Source organism: Chlorocebus sabaeus, chromosome 8 (genome assembly GCF_047675955.1).
Source record: "Chlorocebus sabaeus isolate Y175 chromosome 8, mChlSab1.0.hap1, whole genome shotgun sequence".
NCBI classification, from domain to species: domain Eukaryota; kingdom Metazoa; phylum Chordata; class Mammalia; order Primates; family Cercopithecidae; genus Chlorocebus; species Chlorocebus sabaeus.
Window position 1 is genome coordinate 65,588,947 of NC_132911.1, and position 25,755 is coordinate 65,614,701.

Genomic DNA, 25,755 nt, shown 5'->3' on the forward strand with positions numbered 1-25,755 from the left:
TGGCTGACTTCACACATAACTACCTGCTACCTGGCCAGCTTTTAAAATTAAAGTCCCTTCCCCAACCTCTAACCTTCTACCTTGTTCATTTTCCAGGGTAGCATGTTCTGGCATTTTCTTCTTTTCTTTCATTCTTTTTTATTCTACTTTTTTGTTTGTTTATTATCTCTCTCTTCTCTCTCTTCAAACTAGAGTATAAGCTCCTTGAAGGCAGGGACTTTTTAATCTCTTTTGCTCTTTGATGTATCCCCAGTTCCTGGAATTTTAGGAGTCTACCTGGCTAGAGTAGGCAGTCGATATATATGTTACATAAAGAGATGATAAATTCAAACTATCCATGCCAGAAAATTTCTGTGTTTTCCCACATGGTTAGTTTCTTCACTTAAATAATTATTGAGTACCTACTGTGTTGCAGGTTCTGTATTCATTGCCAGGGCATCCTTTTTAGTGAAATGTAGAAAATGTTTCACCAATATATTTTTGTCCCATGCTGTCTGTCTTCAAAGGCAGGTATTTGATTGTCTCTGTGCTTCCAGCTCTGGGTTTGGCCAATGCATATCTTTCAGCTGAGTCTTGCAGGTTTTGTTTTCAAAGCACAATGCTCATCTATGTTATAAAAAAGTATGCTTCAGAATGGATGAAAACAGCTATATAAAGTATGAGACAACCAAATTAGAATGAGAAAGTGTGAGGTATTTTTCAAATAATTTGAATTAGCATTAGAACTAAATTCTTGGACTAGACCTCACCTAGTATCAAAGGGTAAAAACTTTGCTGGATCCCATGAAATCACCATCCACTTAACACTGTTATGGGATGAATTGTGACCCCCCAAATTCACTTATTGAAGCCCTAACCTTCAGTACCTTAAAATGTGACTATATGTGGAGATAGGGTCTTTAAAGAGGTAATTAAGGTAAAATGAAGTCATTAGGATGAACCCTAATTCAACATGATTGGTGTCCTTATAACAAGAGGAGATTAGGACACAGACATGTACAGAGGGAAGGTCACATGAAGATGCCGGAAACAGACGGCCATTTGCAAGCAAAGGAGAGAGGCCTTGGAAGAAACCAGCCCTGCCTCTGCCTTGGTCTTGAACTTCCAGCCTCCACAGCTGTGGAAAGAGAAATTTCCCTTGTTTAAATCATCGATTCTCTGGTACTTTCTTATGATAACCCCAGCAAACAAATATAAATATCTGTTATATAAATAGATATAGCAACAAAATATTATTCTTGACTTAGTAGTTTGAGGCAACAGAGTGTAAACCAAAAAGGGACCGAGGCAGATCTCAGTCAATTCAGAGGTTTATTCTGCTCAGTTTGAGGATGTAGGTTGAGGAAAAAGAAACACAAGTCACAGTAGGATCTGTGTCCTGTGCTTTTTCGAAAGAGGGTTTTGAGGACTTCAATGTTTAAAGAGGAAAGAGCGAGTAGGAAGGGAAAGAGAACAGGAAAAGTGGGCAGGAGGGTAGGCAGTGAGGCCGGTGCTCACTCTCTCACCCAGGCTGGAGTGCAGTGGCACAGTCACAGTTCACCACAGCCTCAGTCTCCCAGGTTCAGGTGATCCTCTCACTTCAGCCTCTTGAGTAACTAGGACTACAGGCACCCACCACCACACCTGGCTAATTTTTGTATTTTTTGTAAAGAAGGGGTTTCACCCTGTTGCCCAGATTGGTTTCAAACTCCTGGGTCCAAGTGATCCGCCCACGTTGGCCTCCCGAAGTGTTAGGATAACAGGCTTGAGCCATCGGGCCATACCAGTGGTTGCATTCTTGTAAGGCTTTTTATTAGTGTTCAGTGAATCTATATTTTACACATGAAAAGAGTAGGTGGAGAAGTCAATTATGCATTGTCTCAGGCTCTCAGTAAATCTACATTTTACATACAATAAAGTAAACATGTGAAATTACAGCTACCTGTTTGTGAACAAAAGGAAGTCAGTTTTTGTTGTTGTTGCTTGTTTGCATGACTCAGTGCCCAAGCTTAACTTTCCCTTTGGCACGGTGAGTTTGGGAGTCCTGAGATTCTATTCATTTCTTTCTCAAGAGAACTAAATAGATAATTATAATTCTCTTCGATAACTCCTCTGATGGAGATGCTTACACAATGCCCTGGAGCGGACATGCCAGGAGCATCTGACTCCATGGGCTTCAAGTCAGGTGGGCAAGCTGGGAGGATGTGGCCCCTGGACCAGTTTTGAAGGGCAAGTAGAAGTTGGAGATGGGATGAGCCAGGCCAACATGGTGAAACCCCATCTCTACTACAAATACAAAAATTAGCCAGGTGTAGTGCCTGTAGTCCTGGCTACTTGGGAGGCTGAGGCAGGAAAATTGCTTGAACCCAGGAGGTGGAAGTTGCGGTGAGCCAAGATTGTGCCACTGCACTCCAGCCTGGGTAACAGAGCAAGACACTGTCTCAGAAAAATAAATAAAACACATCATTCATTTAATAAAAAAAGAAGTTGTAGATGGGCTAGAGGAGGGGGCTTGCAGGCAAAGCAAGAGGCACAAAGCAGTCAGAATTGGGAGAAGTCTGGTAGGAGCCTGGAGGGCTACTGTGTGGCTGCAGGACACAAAGCTGAAGTAAACAGAAGTCAGAGTATCAGGGCTTTTAATCTCTTCCAGGGAATTACAAGTTTTACCTAAAGTAAAGTGATGGAAAGTCACTGGAGGGTTTTCATCAAGGTCACCAGACCCAAATTTTAGGAACATTTCTTGGGAAGTGGAGGGGGATAAAGAGACCAGTAATGAAACTGGTATCGAAATTCAGACACAGAATTTAGAAGGCCACATCTAAAGTTGCATGTAAAGCAAAAGCATTTAAAAGACAGTAACGGGAATGAACATGGCTTGAGAATAAACGGTGAGCATCAACTATCAATGAAAAGAGTCACACTCTGTAAAATATTTGAAGAAATTTATTCTGAGACAAATATGAGTGACCGTGGCCTGTGACACAGCCCTCAGGAGGTCCTAAGAACATGTGTCCGAGGTGGTCGAGGTATAGCTTGGTTTTATATATTCTAGGGAGGAGGCATGAGACATCAATCAAATACATTTAAGAAATACATTGATTTGGCTCAGAAAAGTGGGACAACTCAAAGAGGGGGGCTTCCAGGCTATAAATTTGAACATTTTCTGGTTGGCAATTGGTTGAGTTTATCTGAAGACCTGGATTAATGGAAAGGAATGTTCGGGCTAAGATAAAGGATTGTGGGGACCAAGTTTGATTATGCAGAGGAATCTCTCAGATAGCAGACTTCACAGAGAGCACAGGTTGTAAACTGTTTCTTATCACAGGACCTAAAAGGGTGCCTGGCTCTTAGTTGGTTATCTTCTGGGTCTAGAGAGAAAGGAAGGAAAACAAAGGGGGAAAGGGATTCTCTATAGACTGTGGATTTTTCCCACAAGAGACTTTTCAGGGCAATGTCAAGATATAGCAAGGAAATATATTTTGGGTTCAAATATTTTTTCCTTGTCTCACAATGCTATGACAGAGTCAGACTGAAAAGTAAGTCACAATGTATATGGTCAAATAAAATCTATCTGATGGGAATGTATGGTTTGTAGGGCATGACTCCCTAGACCCCTTAGGTAGGAATTTGGGCAAGATAAAAAATCAGAGCTCAGTCCTTAATACGAAATACCCCCATAAGAAGGTTGGTGGGAAGCAGAAGAGACAGAGACTTGAAATATGGATCCTAGGTTTAGCAATTGTGCAGCAGAGTGAGGCCCCAGGCCCTGAAAGGGAAAAACAATCAAAAGCTGCATAAAATAAGGAGTCAGTCCTCAGGAGTGGTTTTTTTTTTTTTTTTTTACTTTAATTTTAGGAAGCACTTCTGCTTCCTTCTCTTTGGAGACTTGCATTCTTAAAATATTTTAGCCATTTGTAGTGAGTTAGAATTTTGTCTTTAAAAAATCTCCTTAGGGCCATAGTCACTGTGATTTCATGAATATTTTCATTCTTTGGCACAATTCAATTCAATTCCATAAACATTTGAAATTCTATTACAAGGTAGGCAGTTACTAGAGCGTGGTTCCTCTATTAAGTTCATTTTAATGGTCCCAAGATTTAGGTGGCTTAAAAGGGGTAGCACATTAGTTAATAGTGAAATGATTGTGATAGAAAAAAAAAAAAAGAAAAAGCTTCACATATGTATATACTTTCTGATGCATCACCATAAAGCATTTATCATTTGCAATTCAGAGCAACACTGTGAAATAATTGAGGACTACTGTCTTGTACAGATAAAGACGTAAGGAATATAAAATAAAGGTAGAAAATTTTATTTTTATTAATGCCATTTTACAGTCAATTTTTGAGAAGGAGATCAAAACCATTAATAATTACTAGGATTGGCAAGTTTCGTAAATTCCTAAATTCATTTTTCCCCTGATTGTAAGAGTAACAATTGTTCATTGTAGAAAAAAAAAAATTAGAGGATAAGGTCACCCTATTTGTAACACCCACAAATAAACACTATTAATATTTAGTGTGTATTTTCAAAGTTTCAAATATTTTTACATGTTTTCACAAGTGTGTAATTATCTACACATTTTGCAGCCTGCTTTCTCATATAATGTCAGCTATAATTTAAACAGCTGACAAAATAGCCTGCACTAGAGCCTAGTCCACTTCCTGATTCAAGGACTTTATCCTTGAAAAAAGTCAGTCCTCTCACTTGCATAATCAATTATTTCCTCTCTACTGGGTCATTCCTACCAGCTCACAAATGCACTGCAATGTATCTCATCTTAAAGCAAAACAAAATAAGAACAACTTCTCTCTGAATACCACATGCTTCTTGAGTTTCTACCTTCCCTTTCACTGTAAAAGTCTTCAAAATATTTAGCTGCACTTGCCATCTTCTATTCTCTCTTCGGCACATTCCAGTCAGGTTTTGCTCCAACTACATCACTGCAACTGCTCTTGTCAATGTCAATGACCATCACATGGCCATATTCTAAGGACACTTCTCAGCCTGCATCTTATTCAGGCTCTCAGGAGCATTTGACAACATTGATCACTGTGTCCATTGCAAAAATCCTGAGATACTATGAAAATGCTCCCTTCCCTTGGCCTCCAGTACACCACATTTGTTCCTCCATGAGTCACCACTCCTCAGGCATCTGTCCTGGATTCTTTTCATATTTCTGCCCTTAAAACACTGGCAAGGCCAAGGGCTCAGTCCTCAGATCTCCTATCTTCTCTATGTCCACTAATTTCCTGGGAGACATCACCCAACTTAGGGCATTACATATCATCTACAAGCTAATAACTCCTGTAGGGGTGCAGGGAAAGCTTCCCTTCTGCCCTCTTTGAAGGTTAGCTAGAATGAACTGACAATAGATAGACTAATAGGAGAAAAGGCATACAAATTTACTAACACGCACCAGGGTCATATAAAATATGAGACTCAAAGAAAGGCCAGATGCTTGAGGTTTAAATACCCTCTTCACAGGGGGAAGGGAGGTGGGGAAAACTTCACAGGGGTAGTAAATGATTTTCAGGGGAAATGAATGAGCCCAAAAACAGACAATAGTTTACAAAAGTTTATAAATGAATAGTAGGGAGGAGTCTATCAAGACAAATTTAGACAAAATCATTAAATTCATTTGTGGTACTGCTCCTTTTCCTTTGCAATAAGGTCGTGCAATTCACCAACACCTGTTGGCTCTTCCCAGGAGCATGGCTAAGCTGTCTGGGTGTGGTGACAACTTGTAATCCCTTCATTTGTAAATGATTATCTTTGGAAGTTGAATGGGATGAAAAAGTCACTGGAAAGGTAAGGGGTGGAACTGTACTGTGAACAAGAGTTATTTTATTATGCAAATAAAGTTTTCAGGTAATCTCTTGAAGCTACCTTCAGAAGAAACCACAAACAAATTTAATGACTTTGTCTAACTCTGTCTTAATAGAATCCTCCCTACTGTTTATTTTGCAGATAGGTTACTGACAGCATTTAGTATGAAGAAGCAGTGTATACTTAGCAATTAGGGGAGGAAATATATGCAAATAGAAGACAATTTATAGTTGACTAAAATCTCCTACACGATAAGGCAATTTATAATAAGTACAATGCTTCCTAATAAGGCAGGACCAATATGGAGATATGCAAGTTCTTTTTTTATACTGTCAGAGTGCTTACTAAGAATACGTGTTCATTCTGTTCCAATAACAACTTTAGCTTTCTTTAAATGACAACATTTTCAAATCATGGTTCTCTTGTCAAAGTCAAGTCAAACACGTGCAGCTGAAATAAGAATAGGAATTTTAACTTGGATTTGAGATGTTTGTTTATGAAATATTTATTGCTTTGTTAGAATTAGTAGGCATATGCATCCTTAAAGTCTCACATGAAGATGGTCAACAGTTCAAATTTTACTGATATGTAGAATTTAAATAAGCCAATAGTACAGAAATGTAGTAGAGGAAATAAGACCTTGAACTGTAAGATCTGACAGGCCTGGGTTCAAATTCTACTCGGCCTTTGAATTGATGTGTGAACTTGGACAAGTTTTAAATTTAATTTAATTTTGTTTAATTTTAAGTTCTGGGGTACATGTGCAGGATTTGCAGGTTTCTTACATAGGTACGTGTGTGCCATAGTGGTTTGCTGCACCTATCAACCCATCACCTAGTATTAAGCCCAGCATGCATTAGCTATTTTTCCGGATGCTCTCTGCTCGCATCCCCAACCTCCCCTAACAGGCACCAATGTGTGTTGTTCTGCTCCCTGTTTCTATGTGTTCTCATTGTTCAGCTCCCATTTATAAGTGAGAACATGTGGTGTTTGGTTTCCCATTCCTGGGTTAGTTTGTTGAGGATAATGACTTCCACCTCCATCCATGTCCCTGCAAAGGACATGATCTCATGCCCTTTGCTGCATAATATTCCATCGTGTATATGTACCACATTTTCTTTATCCCGTCTATCATTAATGGGCATTTGGGTTGATTCCATGTCTTTGCTATTGTGAATAGTGCTGCAGTGAGAATACATGTGCATGTATCTTTATAATGGAATGATATATATTCCTTTGGGTATATACCCAGTAATGGAATTACTGAGTCAAATGGTATTTCTGGTTCTAAATCTTTGAGAAATCACCACACTGTTTTCCACAATGGTTGAACTAATTTACATTCCCACCAACCAGGTAAAAGCGTTCCTATTTCTCTACAACCTCGCCAGCATCTGCTGTTTCTTGAATTTGTAATAATCGACATTCTAACTGACATGAGATGGTATTTGGACAAGTTTTTAATCATTCTAAGTAAGGTTATGTTTCCTCATCTGTAAAATGGGGATAATATAGATAATATAATATTGCAACCTTTATAATATTGTTAAGAGTGTTGCATGAGACAATATGTATAAAAGTGCTTAACATAGTTCCTGATGCATACTAAGTGACCAGTAGTTCTTAGCTATTAAATAATCTATACTGCTTTTAAGGTTTTTTCTTAAATTATATCTGTTAAGACTTTAAAATGTTATTATACTTGCTTATTGCAAACTTCGTTACACACTAAAGATATTTGTGTAGTTCAAATTTACCACTTGCCAAAGATGTTGCTTTGAGTGACCCGTGTTCCTTCCATCATGCTTCCTTCTCCAAGAGACACCACGATCTTATGAGTTTAAGCACTAACTGGCAGCTTGCATCATATGAAGCATACTGTCACTTCTGGCATCGATTTCCTCTGCAAATCAGCAATTCCAGCGATCTGAGTTTCTCCATGAACTGGCTTTTAAATAATGAGCAATCATCATTTGTTAACCACTTAGGGGCCCTCAGGGAAACTTGAATGAAGATGAAGTATTTTGTACTAACCATAATGTATTTGGTATTTAATAGTCAAACATAAACCCTTTTTAAGGTCACTGTGGTTAGAGAAGCTGGAAGTGATTTTTATGGCAAATTAAGTTTCCATTGCTTGAACTCAGTTCTGCTGATTCAGAATGCAGGCTGGGTGGATTTGCATTTCGCTCCTTCCCTGCTCCCAGCTCTAGTAGTGGTTTACCTCCACACTCATCTCCCCTGGGCAGCAATAGGATTGCCAAAATAAGGAAATGATACAATTATCCCACTTGAGCTCTATTAAGCAGAAAGTAAAAGAAGCAATTGAGATTATCTTGGTTTCTTCATACTAAAGGATTTCCTACCAGGAGTGAGGCAGATAACGGTAATCAGTATGTTCTTTAAATGTATAGTCACATTGTCTGTAGCCTTAGCAGAAATTTGACAGGTTTGTACCATGAGATAATTTTTCATCTATCACTTCCCTCTCTCCTTTCACCCCTCCTTCTTTTGCATTTTTTTTAAGTAGAGATTATCTATAAATTTATGATTAGAAAAAAATGGGACTAAGAAAAATGTAGGGACTCCTGGTAGCAGACCAACTCTTAAAGACTCTCAAACATAGTCAAATATATTTCTTCGACACCAATCTTTTCCTAGCTCTTTCACATAAGGCTTTTTTATCTGCCCTCTGCAGGACATTCAGCCTTCCCTTTGTCTTCATATCTGGTTATCTATGCAATTTATTAGCTCTTCCCTAAGGAACTACCATAAATAACAGAATCTAAACTCTGCATCTTCTCTTTCCTTCAAATAAAACATTGTCTTTCTCCATCTCTCTCACTGGCAGATGAACTAACTGAAGACAAGGAATGTGTCTTGTATATCCCTGCACCTCCTGCATTTCACTCACAAGAGCTCAATAACTGCTTGTTGAATTATTGAACATAGATAATATAATAATAGAACCCCCATAATATTATCAAGAGTGTTACATGAGACAACACATGTAAAAATGCTTAGCACACTTCCTGATGCATACTAAGTGTCCAGTAATTCTTAGCTGTTAAATTATCTAAACTACTTTTAAGGTTTTCTCTTAAATTATATCTGTCAAGACTTTAAAATGTTATTATACTTGTTTGTTGCAAACTTCCTTACAGAGTAAAGATATTTGTGTGGTTCAAATTTATCATTTGCCAGAGATGTTTGCTTCTAATGACTTTCATGTTCCTTCCGTCATTCTTCCTTCTCCAAGAGACATCATGTTCTTATTTGAATTGTTGAATATAAAAAGGACAATTAGGAAACATTGTTTAGGTTGCAGCCAGGAAAGCTTCCATGCTTGATCTGCTGATCTGGGCTAGTTTGGCAGATGCCAGTTTTGCTTAATATTATTAGGAAAATTGCCAAAGAGTTAGAACTGTTCTAAGATCTGCTTAGAAAACTTTATCTTCTAGTATGCTCTGATATGAACCTTTAGAAAAAACCTAGACCCCTCCTAACCTCAAGGGAACACTGGATTGGTACAGCTTCTTGGACATCAACAGTGGCTTCTAGGACATATACTCTAAGAAAATCCATTGCTTATTATGATATGGAGTGGTTGTCCAGTTTCCTTTCTAATGAGTGCATTCTCTTTTCTCTGTTTGCTTTCTTATGTTAATATAACAAAAAGAGCATTTGGTGTGTAACTGCTATTGCATGAGCTCTTCATTTTATTGCAGATATGTGGATATGTGACTTCCTCACTAATGACTGTCACATGGTATAAGAGAAACCCATCATCATAAAATATAGCATTCTTAGAAGACTCTTTCACATCAACAAAACCCACTGATGCTGCTGAAAATGTTTTTAACCTGTCTGCTTTGATGTGGGAAATGGATGTCATTGGTAGGACATGCATGAACTGAATAGATAAAGCCTGACTTCGTGTTGTGTGCTTTTACCACCTGCAGATCTGCATGCATGCAGGTATGTGACTGAAGGGCTGCCTCCACCCAACCCTGAAAGACGGTCCTCCCTTACACTAAAGAGAAGAAGACAAAAGATTTCAAAGTCAGCTCCTGTGTCATCTTCTCCCTTTTCTTCTCCACATTTGTGTTTCAGAGGAATCTTATTAGATAGAGGGAGTTTATTGTGTTTGCAACTTGGAGGGGTCTCATTTTAGTTTTTGCATAAGAGCAGTAAGAAGAGATAAGGATAGATGAGAGTTATAAAGGGCAGCCAATGTGAAAGAAGCTTCCTAAGCTTCCCAAGGCAAGGTGATATTGAGTTCACATATGTTTTGAACCTTGTTGTGAAGTATGTTAGCCTGCAAGCATTACGAATCTTAGCAAATGGCACTAGTAAGTGCTTCATTATCCAGCAGAAACTGAGCCAATGGCCACCAGTGACATCTGTATCTGATTTTTGCAGAGAGAGAGGGAATACTTTTGCCTATATTATGCTGCTCCTAAATTCTGATCAAACACAAAACAAGGCAGTTGAGTGATGCTTGTACAGTGCCAGTGTGAAAATGAAGTGCAAACGAAGTGCCCATTAAAAAATGAAGTGCATTTTTAATGGACTGCAAGAATCACTTAACACTGTCTGAGACTCCCAAAGAAACTCAAGAGATTCTAAGATAGAATGTACTGAAATGTATCTTGTGCCTTGCAATTTATCATGGCACTTTTTGGTTTCTTTTTTAACATCCCATGTAAGGCAGAAAAGACCATCCTTCTTTTGTATATCAAGGTACAGAACATTCCATCATCACAAGGATGGCCCACGTTACCCTTTTATAGCCACACTCACTTCCCTCAACCCCACCTACTCAGCCCCTGGCAATCACTAATCTGTTCTGTTTCTATAATTTCATCATTTCAATAATGATTTCAGCATTTCAATAATGTCATATAAATGGAATCACAGAGTATGTAATTTTGGGGGGATTTCCCTTTTCACTCAGCAAAATTCTCCAGAGATTCACCCAGGTTGTTGTAGATATCAACAGTTTGTTTTTTTTCATTGCTGAGCAGTGTTCAATGGTCTGGCTGTACCAGTTTGCTTAACCATTTTTTTACTGAAGGACATGTGAGTTGTTTCCACTTTTTATTACAAATAGAGCTGCTGTGAACATCTTTGAAACAGTTTTTGTGTGAATGTAAGTTTTTATTTCTCTGAAATAAATGCTCAGGAGTACAATTGCTGGGTCATATGGTCATTGTATGTTCTGTTTTCTAGAAAACTGCCATATTATCTTCCAGAGTGGCTATACCATATTACACTTCCAGCATTGTATGAGCAATCCAGCTTGTCCACATCCTCACCAGCATTTGGAGGTGTCACTTTTTTTTTTTTTTTTTTTTTTTTTTGAGATGGAGTCTTGCTCGGTCACCCAGGCTGGAGTGCAGTGGTGTGATCTCAGCTCACTGCAACCTCCACCTCCTGGGTTCAAGTGATTCTCCTGCCTCAGCCTCCCGAGTAGCTGGGATTGCAGGCATGCACCACCACGCCTGGCTAGCTTTGTATTTTTAGTATAGACAGGGTTTAACCATGTTGGCCAGGCTGGTCTCGAACTCCTGACCTTGTGATCTGCCCCCCCTTGGCCTCCTGAAGTGCTGGGATTATAAGGCATGAGCCACTGTGCCCGGTCAGAGGTGTCACTATTTTTTTAAGCCGTTCTGATGGATTTGTAGTGTGATAGCTCATTGTGGTTTTAATTTGCCTTTCACATGGTTAATGATGTGAAATATCTTCTCATTTACTTATTTGACATCTTATATTTTCTTTGGTAAAATTTTCTGGCATGTTTTTACTCGTATTCTCATTGGATTTCTTGTTTCAATACTGTTATATTTGAGAGCTTATTATATATTCTAGATACTTGTCCTTTGTTGGAATGTAATTTGCAAATATTTTATCTCAGTCTACAGTTTTTGCTTTCATCTACTTTACATGAGCTTTCACAGAGCAAGTTTTTAATTTTTGCAGTAACCAACTTATTGTCTTTTTACTTGTTTTATGTATCACGCTTTTGGAGACAAGTCCCTCTTGCCAGTCTTAGATCTTGAAGATCATTTCCTATGTTTCTTTCTTTCTAAAAGTTTTGTGATTTTATTGCATTTAAATTCGTGAGTTAATTTTTAAATCAATTTTGTATGAGATATGAAGGCTAAGTCAGGTGGTTTTTTGTTTTGTTTTTTGTTTTCTCTATGGATGTTCTATTGCTCCAGCACCATTTGTTGAAAAGCTATCTTTACGCCACTGGAATGCTTTTATACCTTATATATAAGGTATATATGTAAGGTATAAAATGTACTATTATATAATGCTTTTGTACCTTAGCATAAAAACCACTTCAGCATTTGTGTGGTTCGATTCCTGGGTTCTCTATTCTGTTCCCTTAATCTATATATCTTTTCCTCCACCAATACCAGCCAGTCTTGGTTACTATAACTACATGATGAACCTTGAAATTTGGTAGGATAATTCCTTCCACTTTATTCTTTTTCAAAATTATTTTAACTATTCCAGGGCCTATGCTTTTCCATAAAAATTTTAAAATAATTCTATCAATATCTGCAAAAATAAAATTCTTACTTGGATTTTGATGGATGTTGCATTAAACCTGTTTACCAATTTGAGGGGAATTAATATAAATATCATCTTAAAATCTACAAATATATGTCTTCCATTTAGTTGGATCTTTTTTTACTTCTTTCATCAGAAATGTGTAATTTTCAGCATACAAATTACAAATATGTTTTGTTAGATTTACACTTAAGTATTTAATATTTTGAGCAATTATATATAGTTATGTACTTTAATTTTGGTGTCTTCATATTTATCGTTGGTATAGAGAAATATAATTTTTTATGTTTGTCTTAAATCCTGCAAAACTGATAAACTTATTAGTTAGCTATAGGAAAGGTACTTTTATAGATTCCTTGGGATTTTTTAACGTAGACAGTCATGTTATCTGCAAATCGAGACAGCTATACTTTTTCCTTTTTAATCTGTAAGCATTTTAGTTTCTTTTCTTAATGCTGTAGCTGGAACTTCCAGCATGTGTTGAATAAGAGTGATGAGATCAGATACGCTTGTCTTGTTCCTGTTCTTAGGGGAAAAACGTTCAGTTTTCCACCATAAAGTATAGCATTAGATGTAGGTTTTTGCCAGATGTTTTAAAATCATGTTTAGAAAGTTCCTCTCTAATTCTATTTTTCTGAGCATTTTTAACATGAATCAGTGTTGAATTTTGTCAAAGTCTTTTTATGTATCAGTAGATATGATCATGTGATTTTTCTTCTTCGGCTTTGTAATATGATGAGTTACTATTGTGAAAGTACCAGGGATTTGTTTTAATCAGATACAGTAAGACAGGCAGGCATGGAGTAACTGCTATAAGTTTGTTACACTCACAGATCCCTAGAAACAAGGAACATTCCATACTACAGAATGGAGTCACATGGGAAAGCCCCGAGGTTAGTCAGGAGGCAGCGGAGTGAGTAGAGAACTTGGGCAAGAGGCTTCATTGTGATTTTCATGGGAAAGAATGGGTAAGGCTGGGAATGAAGTCTCAGCAAGTTTAGGATTGATTGGCTAGTCTGAATCGTTTTAGTGGCTCTTGGGTGTAGGTGTTGTTGCTAATTGTCTAGTAACTGACCCCGGGGTGATCAGAGTAAGGGAATAGTGGCCCAGAGCACAGGAGCCCAAAGGAGGTGGTTAGAAGTATGGGTGCTAAAGTCTCAGGATACAAAATTAATGTGCAAAAATCACAAGCATTCTTATACACCAGTAACAGACAAACCGAGAGCCAAATCATGAATGAACTTCCATTCACAATTGCTTCAAAGAGAATAAAATACCTAGGAATCCAACTTACAAGGGATGTAAAGGACCTCTTCAAGGAGAACTACAAACCACTGCTCAGTGAAATAAAAGAGGACACAAACAAATGGAAGAACATACCATGCTCATGGATAGGAAGAATCAATATCATGAAAATGGCCATACTGCCCAAGGTAATTTATAGATTCAATGTCATCCCCATTAAGCTACCATGACTTTCTTCACAGAATTGGAAAAAAATACTTTAAAGTTCATATGGAACCAAAAAAGAGCCCTCATTGCCAAGACAATCCTAAGTCAAAAGAACAAAGCTGGAGGCATCACACTGCCTGACTTCAAACTATACTACAAGGCTACAGTAACCAAAACAGCATGGTACTGGTACCAAAACAGAGATATAGACCAATGGAACAGAACCGAGTCCTCAGAAATAATACCACACATCTACAGCCATCTGATCTTTGACAAACCTGAGAGAAACAAGAAATGGGGAAAGGATTCCCTATTTAATAAATGGTGCTGGGAAAATTGGCTGGTCATAAGTAGAAAGCTGAAACTGGATCCTTTCCTTACTCCTTATACGAAAATTAATTCAAGATGGATTAGAGACTTAAATGTTAGACCTAATACCATAAAAACCCTAGAGGAAAACCTAGGTAGTACCATTCAGGACATAGGCATGGGCAAAGACTTCATGCCTAAAACACCAAAAGCAATGGCAGCAAAAGCCAAAATTGACAAATGGTACCTAATTAAACTAAAGAGCTTCTGCACAGCAAAAGGAACTACCATCAGAGTGAACAGGCAACCTACAGAATGGGAGAAAATTTTTGCAATCCACTCATCTGACAAAGGGCTAATATCCAGAACCTACAAAGAACTCAAACAAATTTACAAGAAAAAAACAAACAACCCCATCAAAAAGTGGGCAAAGGATGTGAACAGACATTTCTCAAAAGAAGACATTCATACAGCCAACAGACACATGAAAAAATGCTCATCATCACTGGCCGTCAGAGAAATGCAAATCAAAACCACAATGAGATACCATCTCACACCAGTTAGAATGGCGATCATTAAAAAGTCAGGAAACAACACGTGCTGGAGAGGATGTGGAGAAATAGGAACACTTTTACACTGTTGGTGGGATTGTAAACAAGTTCAACCATTATGGAAAACAGTATGGCGATTCCTCAAGGATCTAGAACTAGATGTACAATATGACCCAGCCATCCCATTACTGGGTATATACCCAAAGGATTATAAATCATGCTGCTCTAAAGACATATGCACACGTATGTTTATTGCGGCACTATTCACAATAGCAAAGACTTGGAATCAACCCAAATGTCCATCAGTGACAGACTGGATTAAGAAAATGTGGCACATATACACCATGGAATACTATGCAGCCATAAAAAAGGATGAGTTTGTGTCCTTTGTAGGGACATGGATGCAGCTGGAAACCATCATTCTTAGCAAACTATCACAAGAACAGAAAACCAAACACTGCATGTTCTCACTCATAGGTGGGAACTGAACAATGAGATCACTTGGACTCGGGAAGGGGGACATCACACACCGGGGCCTATCATGGGGAGGGGGGGAGGGGGGAGGGCTTGCATTGGGAGTTATACCTGATGTAAATGACGAGTTGATGGGTGCAGCACACCAACATGGCACAAGTATACATATGTAACAAACCTGCACATTATGCACATGTACCCTAGAACTTAAAGTATAATAATAATAAATAAATAAATAAATAAATAGAAGTATGGGTGCTAAATTGGTCAATTTGCATATGAAAGGGAGCTCCCAGGTTAGTCATTTGTTATCTCTAGGAATCAACAAATTGGGGCAGCTCCTCCCTGGTCCAGAAGACCTCAGATGTCAAAGCATCAAGTATAGAAACTAGAAAACATGATTAACACAATTACATTGATTTCTAAAATATAAGCTAGCCTTGCATCTCTGGAATAAAGTCAATTTGATCATAGTGTATAATTCTTTTTATATATTGCTGAATTCTACATGCTAATATTTCGTTAAGAATTTTTGCATCTGTATTCATGAGTGACATTGATCTGCAATTTTATTGTTTCATTCTGTTTTCATCTTGTTTGGGTACATAAGGATTGATATAGTTTGATGTTTGTCCGCTCCAAATTGCTGGAGGCAGAGCCTAGTGGGTTATGGGGGTGGATCCTTCTTGAACTGCTTGGTCTTCATGGTAATGACTTCTCACTCTAGTTCCTGGGAAATCTGATTCTTATAAAGAGCCTGGCACCTCCCTCCCCACTCTCTCTCACTTCCTGCCATGTGATCTCTACACACCTGCTCCCCTTCACCTTTAGCCATGAGTGGAAGCTCCCTGAAGCCCTCACCAGAAGCAGATGCTGGCACCATGTTTCTTATGTAGCTTGCAGAACCATCAGCCAAATAAACCTCCTTTTTTTATAATTTGCTAATTCTCACGTATTTCTAGCAAAACAGACTGAGACAAAGGTAATACTAGCTTCATAAATCAACTGGAAAGTGTTACTTTCACTTCTGTTTTCTGAAAGAGACTCTGTAAAATTAGTGTTAATTCTTCTGTAAAAGTTCGGTAGAATCTCCTAGTAAAATCATTTGAGCCTGAACATTTATTCTTGGCAGCTTTATAAATCATGCAGTTAATATTCTTAACAGTTATAGGGCTATTAAATTACCTATTTCATATTGGGGAAGTAGTCTGTATTTTAGGAGATATTGATCTGTTTCCTCTAAGTTGACAAATATATGCATGTAGAGTTCTTTATAATATTCCCTGCTTATCCTTTAGGTGTCTGCAGCGTCCATAGTAGTATGCCCTATTTCATTCCCAAAGTTGGTAATTTGTGACATCTTTTTTTGTTCCCATGTCAAACTTGCTAATGGTTTGTTAATTTTATTGATCTTTTCAATGAATCAGCTCTTTGTTTCATTGATTTTATTATTTTTCTATTTTTAAGTTTATTAGTTTCTGCTCTTACCTTTATTATTTTCTTTTTATGCTTACTTTGGCTTTATTTTGCTCCTCTCTTTCTAAGTTCTTGGGGTAGGGGATTAGATTATTGATTCAATACTTTTCTGTTTAAGTAAATAAAGAAATATATATTTAATGCTACAAATTTCCCTGTCAACACTGCCTTAGCTGTGCCCCACAAATTTTGATATGTCCTATGTCTTGGTCTGTTTTCTGTTGTTATAACAATATACCTGAAACTGGGTAATTTATAAAGAAAAGAAATGTATTTCTTACCATTATGGAAGTGGAGAAGTCCACAAAGTTGAGCGGTTGTATCTGTTGCGGGCCTTCTTGCTGGTGGGGACTATGTAATATCCCAGAGTGGCATAGGGCAGTTCATGTTGAGTGGTCTGAGCACAGTAGTTCAAATCTCTCTTCCTCTTCTTAGAAAGCCACCAGTCCTGCTTCCTTGATCCATTGATCTACAAATGGATTTATTCATTCATGAGAACTGAGCCCTCATGACCCAATCACTTCTCAGGACTGTCCCCACCTCTCAGTACTGCCACATTAAGGAGTAAGTTTCAACATGAGTTTCAAGGAAGAAAAAACATTCAAACCATAGTGCGTTTTCATTTTCCTTCAGTTCCATGTATTTTAAAATTTCTTTTGATGATTTTTTTTTTGGGGTCCATCTGTGGGTTATTTAGAACTGTGTTGTGTAGTTTCCAAATGATCAAAGATTTTCCTCTTATCTATTATTGATTTCTAGTTTGATTCCATTATAAACAGAATAATCTGTATTATTTCACTGGTTTTAAATTTGTTGAGATTTGTTTTATGATTTAGGTATGGTTTATTTTGGTGCATGTTTTATGTGCACTTGAAAAACAAAGTATATTCTTCTGTTTTGGGGTTAAGTATTTTAGAAATATCAATTGACTTTTGCTGATTAATGATGTTGAGTTCTTCTATACCCTTGCTGATTTTCTGTCTAAAAGATTATCAGTTGTTGAGAGAGTGATATTCAAATCCCCAACAGTAATTATGGATTTGTCTATTTCTTTTTCCAGTTCTACTAGCTTTGGCTTTGCATGTGTTGCAGTCTATATATTTATATTTGGAGTCAGTTTCTTATATGCATTATATATAGCAGATAATGTTTTTTAATTTACTGTGCTAATATCTGTTTTAATTAGCATATTTAGATCATTTATATTTAAATTAATTATTGTTATGTTAGGGCATAAGTATGCCATTCTAATTTTTTTTTTCTGTTTGTTCTTTCTGTTCTGCATTTCTCTATTTTCTTTTTCCTGCCTTCTTCTGGGTTACTTGTACTTCTTTTTCAAATTCTGTTTCTATTTATCTATAGTATTATTAAATATATCTTTTCATGTAGTTTTTTAAGTGATCATTCCAGGTATTATGTTATGCATTCGTAACTTATAGTCTTTTATGCTGTCATTTCAACAGTTCAAGTGAAGTACAAAAACCTTACCATCCCTTTTTCCTCCCTAATTTATAATATAATTGTCTGAAATATTTCCTCCCCTACATACATCTTTGAACCATATCAGAGTATCATAATTTTTACTTCAACTATCAAAGACAATTTAGAAAACTCAAGAGGAAAAGAAAAGCCCATAGTGCTTACTTATAGTTTTCTTACTGTGTTCTTCCTTCCTGATGATTCGAGAATTCTCTTACCATTTTTCCTTTCTGTTTGAGGAAAGGTTATTTTATAGTTTCCTTCATGTTTAGGAGAACTTCACTGAGCTATGATTTCATTAAATAAGTCTACTGGCAACAAATGTGCTTAGTTTTCCTTAACCTGAGAATTTCGTGATTTCTCTCGATTCTTAAAGAGCATTTTTAGTAGGTATAGAATTCTGGGTTGACAGTTCCTTGTTTTCAGTACCTGAAAAATATTTTGCGACTTCCTTCTGACCTCCATGGTGTCTAATGAGAAATCTGTTGTCATTCCATTTGTTTTCCTCAAGAGTCAAGATTTTTTGTTGTTGTTGTTGTTGTTGTTTTCTGTGTACCTTCAATACTCTGTCTTGAGCTTTCAGAAACATAATTATGATATGACTTGGCATCAATTTATTTGAGTTCATACTGTTTGGTGTTCACTCAGCTTGTCGAATCTGTAGGTTTATGTCTCTTTCTAAATTATGGAAGTTTTCAGCCGTTATTTTCTTAAGCACTTTTCCAGCCTCGATCTGTCTCCTTCCTCTTAAGGACTCCAATGACACGAATTTTAGTTTTTTTTTGTTATAGACCCCCAAAAGGAAGGTTTCTTCATTTAGTCTATTTTTTCTCTGTAGTTCAGGTTAAGTAATTCCCATTTTTTCTGTCTTCCAGTTCACTGATTGTTTCTTCTGTCACTTCTTTTCTGATGTTTGGCCCATCTGCTAAGTTTTTAATTTGACTTTTTGGTTATTTTTTCAGTTTGACATTTCCAAATAAGCCAGGCACAGTGGCTTATGCCTGTAATCCCAGGACTTTGGGAGGCTGAGGCAAAAGGATCACTTGAGGCCAGGAGTCTGAGACCAGCCTGGGCAACATAGTGAGACCCTCTCTTAAAAAAAAAAATCCAGATGCTTCTTTTTTCTATTTTACATTTATTTGCTATAAATTTCTATTTCTTTTCTAAAACTACTTTTTCATCTGCATCATACATGCCCATAATTGCTATTGAAACATTGTTCATGATGGCTAAATTAAAATCTTTGTCAGATAATGCTAACACGTCTGTCATCTGGTGTTGTCCTCTATTGACTGTCATTTTTTATTTAATTTGAGATATTTCTGGTTGTTGGTATAAAGAATGATTTTTTGAAATCTGGACATTTCTGTATTATGTCCTGAAACTCTGGATCTAATGTAAACCTTTGTTTTATCTGGCTTTTTTTGATACCACCCTCGCAGTGAAAGTGGGGTGTGCTGCCTCATCATTAACATGTTCCTCACTCAGCCTCTGTTGACACCCAAGAAGGGAGGGCCTCCTCATTACTGCTGGGCAGGGGTGGGAGTTCTGGCTCCCCACATGATCTCTACTGACACTGTGGTGGTAGTGGCTTCATTAATACTGGACAACGATTAAAATCTTGACTGTCTATTAGTCCCCTTCCAACACCAACAGTGGAGAAAGGGAAGGGATTCTCATTACTGACAGGTGGGGGAGGAAGTCCAGTTTACCCACATGGTCTCCACTGACACTGCCAGAGTGAAATAGGGTCTCATTATTGACTAGGAAGAATAAAAATTCTGGCTCTCCACTCGGCCTTCTATAACATTATTCTGGCAGGGATGTTATGCATCTTGTTACAGTCTTGCTAAGGTGAAGATCAGGCTGCCCACTCAGACTTTGCTAGCATGGTTAGAAAGGGACCACAGTTTTTTTCCTGTGGCGTTTGACTGGCATAGAGCAGCTATTATCTAAATATTGTCTATTTTGCTAGACTGCCTGTTACCTAGTCATTTCGTTAAAGAGCAGCCTTTATTTATTTATTTGTTGTCTGTACCAGTTGGTTTTTCCAGGTGCTGCCTTCTTCTGTCCTGAGTCTTTGACATATAGAGCTAAAAAAAAGGAAACCTGGGGAACTTTCTACCGTGTCCTTCCTTGGTTTCAGAGTCCCTAGCTGATTTGACTTCTTCTCTCCACTTTTGAAGTCTTCATATGGTTATCTTATATACACTATCCAGGGCTTAGTTGTACTTAGCCAAAGAAATAGGGGAAAGTATGACTACTTCATCTTTGCACAAGGAGGAATTCAATAATCATATTTTATGAGAAAATCTTGAAATACACTTGGGACCTTCAGTTACCACTGTACATGCAGAACTTCATTGTTACAGCAGAAGAGTGTCTGTGAGATCCCTCAAGGGGACACCTTTTTGCTAGACCATGGCATCATGCTCTCATCTCAGAGGCTCTATAGGGAGAGTGATGTATTTTAAATTTAAAAACATAAAACATTAGAAGAAGAGAATGAAACAGCCTTGAATGGAGTCTACAAATTGAATAAAGTTTGGCTGCACCACCTAACTGAGGGTAAACTTACCACAACTCTTCCTTTGCTGTGGCATTTGAGACTATGAATTAAATGGAACTTTGAATCAAATAATACATTTTTTATTATACTTTAAGTTCTAGGGTATGTGTGCACAACACGCAGGTTTGTTACATATGTATACATGTGCCATGTTGGTGTGCTGCACCCGTTAACTTGTCATTTACATTAGGTATATCTCCTAATGATATCCTTCCCCCCTCCCCCGACCCCACAATAGGCCCTGGTGTGTGATGTTCCCCACCCTGTGTCCAGGTGTTCTCATTGTTCAATTCCCACCTATGAGTGAGAACATGCAGCATTTGGTTTTCTGTCCTTGAGATAGTTTGCTCAGAATAATGGTTTCTAGCTTCATCTATGTCCCTACAAAGGACATGAACTCATCCTTTTTTATGGTTGCATAGTATTCCATGGTGTATAAGTGCCACATTTTCTTAATCCAGTCTATCATTGATGGACATTTGGGTTGGTTCCAAGTCTTTGCTATTGTGAATAGTGCTGCAATAAACATACATGTGCATGTGTCTTTATAGCAGCATGATTTACAATCTTTTGGGTATATGCCCTGTAATGGGATGGCTGGGTCAAATGGTATGTCTAGTTCTAGATCCTTGAGGAATGGCCACACTGTCTTCCACAATGGTTGAACTAGTTTACAATCCCACCAACAGTGTAAAAGCGTTCCTGTTTCTCCACATCCTCTCTAGCACCTGTTGTTTCCCAACTTTTTAATGATCACCCATTCTAACTGGTGTGAGATGGTATCTCATTGTGGTTTTGATTTCCTTTTCTCTGATGGCCAGTGATGATGAGCATTTTTTCATGTGTCTGTTGGCTGCATAAATGTCTTCTTTTGAGAAGTGTCTGTTCATATCCTTTGCCCACTTTTTGATGGGGTTGTTTGATTTTTTTCTTGTAAATTTGTTTGAGTTCTTTGTAGATTCTGGGTATTAGCCCTTTGTCAGATGGGTAGGTTGTACAAATTTTCTCCCATTCAGTAGGTTGCCTGTTCACTCTGATGGTAGTTTCTTTTGTTGTGCAGAAGCTCTTTAGTTTAATTAGATCCCATTTGTCAGTTTTGTCTTTTGTTGCTGTTGCTTTTGGTTTTTAGTCATGAAGTCATTGCCCTTGACTATGTCCTGAATGGTATTGCCTAGGTTTTCTTCTACAGTTTTTATGGTTTAGGTCAAACATTTAAGTCTTTAATCCATCTTGAATTAATTTTTGTATGAGGTGTAAGGAAGGGATCCAGTTTCAGCTTTCTACATATGGTTAACCACTTTTCCCAGCATCTTTTATTAAATAGGGAATCCTTTCCCCATTTCTTGTTTTTGACATGTTTGTCAAAGATCAGATGGTTGTAGATGTGTGGTATTATTTCTGAGGGCTCTATTCTGTTCCATTGGTCTATATCTCTGTTTTGGTACCAGTACCATGCTATTTTGGTTACCGTAGCTTTGTAGTATAGTTTGAAGTCAGGTAGTGTGATGCCTCCAGCTTTGTTCTTTTGACTTAGGATTGTCTTGGCAATGTGGTCTCTTTTTTGGTTCCATATGAACTTTAAAGTAGTTTTTTCCAATTCTGTGAAGAAAGTCATTTGTAGCTTGATGGGAATGGCATTGAATCTGTAAATTACCTTGGGCATTACAGCCATTTTCGCGATATTGATTCTTCGTATCCATGAGTATGGAATGTTCTTCCATTTGTTTGTGTCCTCTTTTATTTCATTGAGCAATGGTTTGTAGTTCTTCTTGAAGAGGTCCTTCACATCCCTTGTAAGTTGAATTCCTAGGTATTTTATTCTCTTTTAAGCAATTGTGAATGGGAGTTCACTCATTATTTTGCTCTCTGTTTGTCTGTTATTGGTGTATAGGAATGCTTGTGATTTTTGCACATTGATTTTGTATCCTGAGACTTTGCTGAAGTTGCTTATAAGCTTAAGGAGTATTTGGACTGAGACTATGGAGTTTTCCTAACATAGAATCATGTCATCTGCAAACAGAGATAATTTGACTTCCTCTCTTCCTATTCGAATACTTTTTTTCTTTCTCTTGCCTAATTGCCATGGCCAGAACTTCCAACTTTTGCTTTAAAAAAGCAAAAAAACTTATGCTTATCTAAGGTTTATAGGCTTCATTTTCTGAGAGGTTGCAATTTTACATAACATGAAATTACCATGAAATAATATCACCATAAAATGAAAGCGACTGGACTCAACAGTGTAGGATGTGAGTAGAGCACAGGTTAGAGAAGGCAAGAAAGGGGATAAAAATCACAGAGTCCCCTGGTCGCTAAAGTACACTTTGGAGAATATGCCCACTGTTTGTCATGTAGTAGACACTCACAAATATGTGCTAAATGGAAGAGGTGCAAGGCATGAATTAACTGTTAAGGCAAGAATTGAATACACTAAATGTATCATTATACAATTGCTGTTTTGTTTTCCCCACTGCTCTGAAGACTCTATGTTTTTATTTTTCAATGCATTAAGTGAGACATACTGTAGGCCATCAAAAATAGTTATTACGTTCAATTAAAAAATGACCACATTTAAAAAGGATAGAAAAAAAGATAAGTGAAGGGATGACAGAGTTTGGGTAATTATTACTGCTATTTGCCAATACGTTTGGTCCTCTTCTTACTGGAAACATGGTAGATTTTACTTTCTGATCCCCTGGAAGCCAGGCATGAGTTTGACCTTTAAAATATGGCAGATGAAGCATGCCACTTTTGCAGCCAGCTTTAAGAGCTAAGGTATGATTCTTCCATGTGGTTTTCCTGGACTATGTCAAGCAGCACTGCTCCATATGGAGGAGGCTGCATCTCTGGCTGCAGGCAAATCAAGCGGGGCAGGACATTTAGTGTGAGCAGGAAATTAATCAGGAAAGACAAAAATCAAGCAAGACATTTAATGTGAACAAAGAATCAATCTTTACTGCTTTAAATGATTTAAAAAAAAGTAGGGGTTATTTGTTACTATAACATTACATAACCCATCCTGAATAATAGAAAATAGTAAGAGTGTATCTTTGGCAGTGGGATTATAGGGGCCTTTTCTTTTCTTTTTTCTTCTCTTCTTATATCTTCTAATTTTTCAAATAATGTTTTTATCTATTTTTTACTTTTGTAGAATGTGTATAAAATATAATAAGGAAACAAAATTAACTTAAACTCGAGGCAGACACGTTTTTATGAGTCGAATTGTTTAAAATTTGAAATGACGTTATATTTTTATTGACAAATGTATAAAAGTACAGGATTAATGCCATTTTCTTGAACTTAGAGTATGTTGGTGTATGTTCTTTTGTCTCCAAGAACACTGAAAGACAAAGTGTTACACTGTCATTGAACCAAGGCCTATGATCTTGAGATACAGCTGTTCTAGACCCCTAAGAAATGCTCTTCCAGGAGGGTGGTAGGCCTCTTGGGGTTCTGGGAGACTTTTGTGTGACTGACAACTTCTCTTTTGTCTACAGTTGACTGATGTGATCAGGCAGAGGCAACCAATAATGATGTGTTGACCATGAGAAGGGTGTTTGCTGATTTTGCCTTCCCTCCCCTTCCCCTCTGCACAACACACACACACACACACACACACTAGCATGGCTGGGCTCATTCAAGAAGACCCAGAACATGTGTACGTTGCCTTTATCAGACAGGAGGGCCTTTCATGTGAATTGTATAGGAGGTACCTGAATAAAAGTGATTCTGTTTCTACTCTGGTGCAAACTCAGAACTTCAAGACACAGGGTTCACATGGGTTTGTCTGCATATATTCACTGGATGACTTGAGTGAGATGAATAAAAGCCCATGCCTTCAATCTGGCAGAATCCTCAACCAGGGATAACGTAGAGAGTAATTACAGAGTCTCAGCACTATAATTTTCTTTCAACCTCCCCTGTCACAATCAGAAGATAGTTTTTGATGTCTTTGATGATTGAGGCTTCATAAACTAAAACTTAGAATGTCTAGATATTTTTAAAAGGTTAATATTTTGCAACTTTGCCTACTCTCAATATTATTTAGAGTTTCCTTCCACTTTATTAACCTAGAACTATATAACACAATGGACCATCGATAGAAATAAACCTCTTATTGGTCCCACTAGAAAAGATAGTAAAGCCCTGGTTTTATAAATAAGTGCTTTACTCCTATTCTTCTTCTATGACCCCTAAGAACCACATTTAGTAAGTGAAATAATGAATTCTACTTCTGAATAAGAACTTAAAAGGGGCCAAAAGATGTGATGATGGTGAATAGCACTTATTATAAAGGAAACACTTTTGGGAATAGTCTCTTTTTTTAAGGAATCATAAAACTTTTAGATCCTAAAATATACCTAGAGGAAAAAAGACAACCTTATTAAGAACCTTTACATTTCTCAAATTAGTTTTGGAATAGCAAGTTAGTATAAATGATGTCTCTAGCCCTATACTTGTTAAGTTTTTGAAAATAAAAGAAACAAAACAAAATATATATACATATTCTGAAAGCAAAGGCCTTGTACTGTTATTGTCCAATTTAGCCTTCAAAATATTTAATTCCTTTCTACTCTAAAATGTCTAGGTAGAGGGAAAAATTATTTTTAAAGTTTTTCAAATGTCAACACTAAGTGCAGTTCCATGCACTCACATTGGAAACTAGGTCTTGGCATGGAAGATGCCTAGGGATCCTGTAGACTCAAAGGGTTCTGAAAAAAATTTAATAACCTTTTTTCCTTGTTACTAAAAAAGACCCGAGTGAGACATCTCACACACCCGCAGGGAACAGCTAGCTGCTGAACCATTTGCTCCACCAGCCAGACTCCCTCGGCTTTCATCTCATCTTGCTAACATTTTACAAAGATGTTTGTCGCAATGAAATTGATAGCAAACTTGACAATTCATACACCATTTAGAGGTTCCTTCTTTTTTAATTCTATTAACTGAGATGAACCCAATCTACTGAAGTCATTCATCGGGAGATCTCAGGACCTGGTCTTATAAGACTAGCTCAGACTTTCTGGCCATGGTCCCTTGTTCCATAGATCTAATTAG

At 37.4% G+C, this 25,755-nt stretch overlaps 1 protein-coding gene across 1 annotated transcript in view; it reads left to right on the forward strand.

Annotated features, from left to right (window-relative positions):
- The window catches only part of CLVS1 (clavesin 1), a 215,624-nt gene that overhangs the window by 152,530 nt on the left and 37,339 nt on the right, over positions 1–25,755 (forward strand). The gene's annotated exons all lie outside the window — the stretch shown is intronic.